The 7,457-nt window shown below is 41.5% G+C and overlaps 1 long non-coding RNA gene across 1 annotated transcript; it reads left to right on the forward strand.

Annotated features, from left to right (window-relative positions):
* The first annotated feature begins 3,479 nt into the window (after nt 1-3,479).
* LOC113844734 (uncharacterized) lies at nt 3,480-6,944 on the forward strand. The gene is made up of 2 exons (XR_011811719.1): nt 3,480-5,504; nt 5,935-6,944. It is a non-coding gene; the product is annotated as an uncharacterized lncRNA (long non-coding RNA).
* The last annotated feature ends 513 nt before the right edge of the window (nt 6,945-7,457 follow it).

A 7,457-nucleotide genomic window follows, 5' to 3' on the forward strand; every position in this document is an offset into this window, starting at 1 on the left:
GGCTGGCTTTCTGCAGATATGTGGCACAAAGATGTGCCAAGAGCTTGTCAGCAGCCTTTTCTCTCCTCAGAAACCTCAGTTCCCGCCTCCTGCCCTGCCCAGAGCTGACTGGGAGGAGGGGGAGAATTTTGTGTGGAAACCACGGGTTTGTCCTAACTGGGAATGTTGTGGCTGTCACCTCCAGCCAAATGTGAGCAGGTGTCTGGTGGAGAGCAGCCCTTTTGGCAGCTCTTGTGGGGTGATGGGTTTCATGTGGTACAACTCAGGAAGGTCCCAGGCCTGTGGGGTCGGCCGCACAGGCCCCTGTTCACTGCCAGCAACGTGGATGTGGCTCCCAGCTCCTTGTACCTCTGTGACATGCTCCCCTCTGGCCTAGTTTCCATTTTAAATTGCAGCTTTGACTCAGGAAGCTGGGGATCAGCAGTTCTGGTCCCTGATCATCCTGTTGTGGTGGATTGCTGCATGTTAAAAACAAGCATGGGTTTGGGAAGGAACCTGCCCACCAGCAAACAGCGCTCACACCTGCTAATTCTGCTGTGTCTTGGAGGAGCTGGCATTTGCAATTTCAATTATTTTGGTTTTCTGCCGAAGCAGAGGGCTCACTTTGGGTCAGCTGCTTCGCTGCCTTCATTAGCACGGTGTCATTGTTTTTCAGCCTGATGGAGCACTCGCCTCCCCCTTCAAATTAAGTAGCACACCAAGCATGTTTGCACAAGGAGGTGAAAGCAAGGGGCTGACAGCACAGGGACGGGATGGGACAGGCCCAGCCTGCAGGGCTGGCACAGGGCTGGGCTGCTCATGGGGTCATCAGCGCAGGCCCTAATGAACACCCCGAGGGAGGCTCCTAATGGGAGATGGGGAGAAGGCAGGAGGAGCAGAACATACATTTGTGAATGAAATGAAGTCTTGAAATCTTCTGTTCGTGTTAAATCAGAAGCAAAAGCCCTTGTGCATAGGGCTGAGTCTGATCCAGGTCTCATCACTACAGAAGGGAGGATTTGTAATGACTTCCACTGACTTAAAAACTGGCTTTTACAGCATCTAAGATGCAACCGTGACTGAAAAAAAAAATAATCCAAGCATGAATCTGTATGTTCCTCTTATTTTCTTGAGTCTTCTTACATATTTTTATTGAGATCTACAACTTAATTGGAGAAAAGTGATTTGAATGCACCATACTGTAAAATTGTAGTCAACCACTGCTGGCCCAAGCCACACAAAATCCACGTGTGCCCAGCCTACAGCCCTGTGCCTCTGGCAGTGCTTGCAGCTCCCAAAGGCAACCCAAGCTCTCTGTGTGCCCCCAGTGAGCCCTTGGGCTGTGGGGGACTGCCTGCACCCCCTTCTTCATCTGGCAAACAGGTGCCTGTGCATGGCAGCTTCACACTCCCAGTTTAGCTGGAGCTATTTGGCAGAACTGATGCTTTGGGGAGAGCAAATGCCAGGATACTTTGACAGATACCGGGATGTGGCATTCCAGGGGATGTGTTTTTATTTTACTGGTGCCTTTGCACAAAGCCTAAGCACATCATGAAGGAAGTTAGCTGCACTATTATTAAATAAGGGATAAATAACGAAATAATAATAATTAAAAGCAGCCACCTGATGGGTATTGGCGGTTGCACAGCAGTAAGGAAGCAGTTAAATTCATCACATCCCTCTGGCCCAGCCGTGCCTGTGTCTGTGCTTGGTGCCCGTGTGGGTTTGGCAGAACACAGCACGAGCCCCAGGGCAGGATCCTTCCCTTCGCTGCATGCACCCAGCTGCCAAAGTGACATTTCATTCATCAGCCTTACTCCATAAGACAAGCTGTTACCCTTCGGTTGTTTAACACAAACACGTATTGACTAATGCGCAGTTATACAAATCCAAATCACCGCAAAAGCCCAAATACACAGAATATTTGCATGCTGCTGTTTATTGCTAATGGGAGAGATTGGTGATTTTTTTTTAAATTTCCCAAATGTTGAATTGCACCCTGTGTGATGTGGTTCCTTGTGGCATTGTCACTGTACCACTGCTCGTTGTTTTAAGCTGTAATGACATCCCAGCACAAACAGGAACCCAGAAGTGTGGGAAGCAAACCAAGTGAGATGCAGCCAAAAACTAGTTGACTATTTTTAATCTAATGATATTAAAAGCAAGTTTTAATAAAGGCAAATCATTTTGTTTTGAAAACCTGAAGAACAAAACCACTTATAATTTCATCATGTTTTTGCTTTTATTACAATTTGCTGTAGCTCTGTTTTATAGTCCAACTTAATGACCTTGTTAACTCCAAGGTGAGCCAAACTTTTACCTAAAACTCGCTTTTCTCACACATTTTCTGTGGCTTTTATTCTGTGAGCTCTTTTCCTGTGAAGACTCAGAAGAGATGGGAAGCTTTTCCCATTCCGGGTCGGACGGGCACATTCTTGTACACCCTGATGCTCTCCTGTGTGGTGTCACCGAGAGCCACATCAAACATGTTCAGGCTGCTGCGCTGGGTGGGAAAGCATCCGATGATCTTATTTCCTATAATAAGAGTTGGGAAATTCATTGATTCATTGACATAATAAATTATTTAATGAAAGGGATAATTGAGGGATACTTCAGAGGTTAGCACTAGGTAGGTTCTGTTTGCTGCATGCTGTTGAATCCTGCAACAACTCTTCTGATTGAAAACGTGACTAAGTGTTGGGGCTGGAACTTGCAGTTTAATTGACTTCAAAGTGTAATGAGTTACTGGTACTTTAATAGGAGAAGTTCACAGCTCTTGGTACCAGCCTGATGGGGTATATAAACTGTTCGAGGCAGGTAATGAATCCAGACCCGTTACTGGAAAATTTCATTAGCTGGGAACTGCCAGGGATAAGCAGGCAGTATAATAAAAAGAGATGTACTTCAACATCAGGTTTTATCTTTTAGGCAAAACTACAAGCTGCAGCTTCAGCCTATTGTCTGGAAAATGTCCAGAGCCAGTACGACACCAGGGGAAGAAGTGATGGGCATCGATGGCAAGGGCACTGCAGCAGCACCCAGTGGACCCAGCTGGCTTGGTGGGATGTGGTACCGCTGTGAGCCATGGAGACTCAAGGTGAGAATATTTACAGAGAAACGAAGCAGAGGGTAGGGAAAAAGGACTCATAGTAGAGGGCAGTGTTTGCAAGGGACTGGGGCTGCATCTTGGTTGGGGTTCCTATTCTGTGCAGTTCTCACATATCCAGGATACCAGGAAAATATAGTAAAAAAAATTACATTTACGTGCCTGGAAGCACACACTTGGCCATAAACATATATGCCTGTGATCTGAATCCAGTTCTCTGGAGGATATATATTTTTTATTTTTTAATCCATAGCTGAGTGAGCGGCCTCCAAGTGTATTTATTACGCTGTTGAATTGCTTTCCATGGTAACTAATTGTGATTTCAGAAGCACGGGTTCTGCAATGGCACAAGATGAAATGGAGCTGAATATGGAAGCAGCTGGTAAGAAGAAAATCACTTGCTTATGAAATAGTATTTAATGATGGAGACTGATGGGGAAAAAACATGGGGGGAGGCAGAGATTAGAAAATAAAGCAGCCCTCCATTTCCTTGGTGTATTACTTTAGATTTTGAACTTTTCTGAGGAAGAGAAAATCCCCTCTGTGGGCTGCCTTCCCATTTCCCCACTTACCTTTTTATTAAGAGACAGACCATTAAAAATCTGGCTGCATAAAAGAAAACAAATGCTCAGGAAATGAAATTATGATTAAATGTCTATTTCTGGCTGAAAAAATGGGAAGGCAGAGACTTTACAAAAGTTTCTCCATTTTCCTATGAGACAAGAGGGGACAGAGCATGTTTTGAACAATATATATTAAAAAAAAAAAAGTTAACCAAGGCAGCATTTTTAGTTACTGCACAGTCTGTGTGCACACTCGATGGCAGTTTCCCAGCCTGGATAAATACATGTTCAGATTGATGTGAATGTGCATTCAGAGGAGGTAAATTGTATTCTTATGCATATGTAGAGTCAAATAATTTGTCAAGTTAAGTATTCATTTTATTTACCCAGCAGACAGTCATGTTTTTATTACATAAATATATAACTAGGCACTTAAAATGTGAATATTTGACACAAGCCTGTTTGGCAAACTAGTGTAGAAGCATTGAAATGTATCATAGATGTTCACAAGCATCTGATCGTTCTGTAGCCTTAAATGTCTGACAGTGCATCGGTGCTAAATTTGAGTTTGTGGTTTATTGGCCCAACAAGCCATAACTGAATCTTTCACACTGCTGCAGTTATGATGCTCCAGTTTGGCTGCTAGACATCTCCAGAAAGAAGTCTGCACACTCGAACTGACGTGCAGCCAGAATAACAAATGTATTATAAGCAAACCATACATTAAACAAGAAAGTTATTTTAATGATTGCTTCCCAAATACCCAAAGGCACTAGTCAACACTGTGGACTAATGACCTACAAATCTGTGTGATTAGTACACATTTTTAGCATTACAATATTTTCTCAACAGCTTCAGATGGCACATGAAGTGAAATACTTCCTTCACCTGTAACAGCTTTGTTCCTGAATACCCTTGCATTTCTTTAGTTTCACAGGCAAACTTATCAAACAAAACCTGATCTGTAAGAATCCTGGTCATTGCCACCTGTCTAACCTCTCTGTGCTGGCCTTTCTCCAGGTAAAAGTCATTGAATACACACCTGTGTAACTCCAGATTCGCACTGAAATCACTCCTCTAACATCAAACTACACAGCTAGGTGGTAAATCAGATCTGTTATTTTCCAGGATCAGTGTAAGACAACAGACAACATAACATCTTGACTGAGGACGATTTTACATTTCTTTTATCCATTGCAAAAACCTTTGTAACGTGTGGAGTATAAAGCTCACAAATTGCATTGTAAAGGAACTACCATAAAGTATATGCTTCCAATGGACCTTTTACAATATAACACAAAATTCAAATGACAGTTTTTAGGAAAGCACTTTAAACTTTCACACTTATGTCCTGACAACATTAGATTACTGTAAGCTGTAAACTGTAAGAAGTTTTATGTGATTAAATAAAATCAGCATTACAATTTCCAGGTATTGTAATTATTAAACAGATCATGACAACAAGATATAATGTAAACGTGAAGCTCAGGATACTGGTACTGAGAAAACTCGATAAAATTCTTTGTAGATTTATATTTGCACATATTAAAATAGATAACAACTGGAGAAGAGGTTACAGTATTTCATCTTACATATTGATATCAGTGTTTTGCAAGCAGCAGTCTATACAACATCATCCTCATTTTATTATTATTTTACAGAATCAATACTACTTTAAAAACCATCTCCCCGTCAAATACTGCTGCCAGGTCTCAAGACAATATATGGAAGGACATATTTAAAAACATCAGATTTTGTTAATTGTCTGTGTATGTGTGGAAATGTGGGATTTTATATATATAAATATATATAAAATCATAAACCCCACTGAACCTTCAAAATGGAACTACCTCTAGGTAAGAAATACAAGACCTTTTTAATACACGTAAAGGGTTTATTTATACCTGAGACATTTTTGCATATTGATGTCTTTGTACCTTTACCTGTAGGTACTCACAAAAGTCCTTTACTCTTTTCTGGGGTCTCACACAAAACCCACCAGAGTTAGGTGGATTCTCCCCACTAACTGGAGTGGAGTTTGGCTGAGCCCTTCCTTATCTAACCTGGATGTATAAACAGAGATGTAAGAGAGTGAAATATATATATTTAAATGAAGAGTTGCTGTACAAGTGGACAGGCTGGTTGATATAAATCCAGAGCTAGTTCATCATTTTCACAATGTCTGGTTCAAAAAGGAATCATAGTCCTTCATGCAGGGTGATTCAAGTTTCTACTTCTTGATTCAAACAAACAAAACCACAACAACTTCTTGAAATATTTCTCCAGGTAATGGACCACTGGGTATACACGGTATGCTGAAAATGCCCCTTCGTGGACGTTTCCTGGTTCTGGAGATCAACCCATTTCTCCACCCAGTGGGCAAGAGAACCAGGAGTAGAGGAGTAGTAAGTTGATGCAGCTACATTACATTAAGGTCACAGGTCAATGCTGATGGACTAAGGTAATCAAGCAAATTTAGGGAGACCAGGAGCCCAATTTCTCCTGAAAATGAAGGCATGTGGATGCCTAACTCCTGCAGATTCATCTAAAACTCCCAGCTGTGCACAATCTGGCTTGCAGCTCTTCAGCCCTGCCTGAAACTTGTGCTGAGTGGTGAAGCACAAGCGACAGCAGGGCCACGACCTAAGCAAGGCTCTTACAGAATCTCACAGTGCTATTTATTTTGGTAAATATCAAACTAAATGTAAAGGTACCTTCTGAAATATAAACAGCTCAACTGAAAAAAATAATCCACTGTGTTTCACTCCATTTTGCTTCTGACAGGGACTTTCCTAGGAGTGCTTACATGCAAGTATCATGCTATCATATCTGATACCGTAGCAATTAGAATTGCCTATTTTATTAAATACAGATTAATCAATGGAAAGATACTAGTGAAAGTGAAATAAAATGTGCTTTTAGACCTGGAATTGGACATACTTGAGACATCAGGAAAAATAATAGTAAAATAATTCATGAAAACATCACAAAATGAATCGGTTTCCAAGTAGATCAGGATACCCTCCTAATATTGCACAAGCATCTCTCACACAGCAATCTGCACTATGTTTTTTGCACTGTATTTTACAGAAAAGGTTTAACTTTAGTGATGACGGTCAACACATTTGTCTTTAAACAGCTCTTTGTTCTACTGTACAGGCATATAATGGGAAAAAGGAAAGCTACATCTCACTGCAAGTAGAACATCATAGACCTTAAGACATTCCAGAGATGTTTGATTTAAAATATTGATATGTAGCACATTTCTGTGTAAAATAAACACTCTTTTCCAAGTAGCAGAAATTTCTAAGACCTGACACTTGTTGTAAACAGATAAAATGTAGTCAATGCTTTCAGAAATGAGGAGGAGGACGTAAACTAAACCAGTAGTGAAGGCTCAGCATGACACAGTGACATGTTAAGCATCAGATGTAAGAAACTCTACTGCTTACATTTCCAGTTGACTGTTTTGATTTTACAGCCGCATCCCTTCTGTCTCCTTTTCCTTTCTATTCCTTGCTGTACCATGTTCAGCATCTAAACCGGAGGCGTTTCAGGGAGAACAACCTCAGATCTGTCTGTTCCAAACCTGCTCAAACTGAAGTCAATGGTGCAAACCTCTCTGACTTCAGAACTGCCAGCGCCTTGTAACCCATCGATGGAGTCCACAAGGGCATACGTTTCACTTCTTTTCGTAATTCAGGAGCTCTCTAGCATGATTGCAGACAGCATTATCACTGTCATGGAGCAACTGGCACAGGGAGGCACTTATGTGACGTTTAAAACTTATCTTTGGTAAACACACACAA

This window comes from Anas platyrhynchos, chromosome 10 (assembly GCF_047663525.1).
Source record: "Anas platyrhynchos isolate ZD024472 breed Pekin duck chromosome 10, IASCAAS_PekinDuck_T2T, whole genome shotgun sequence".
Taxonomy (NCBI): Eukaryota; Metazoa; Chordata; class Aves; order Anseriformes; family Anatidae; genus Anas; species Anas platyrhynchos.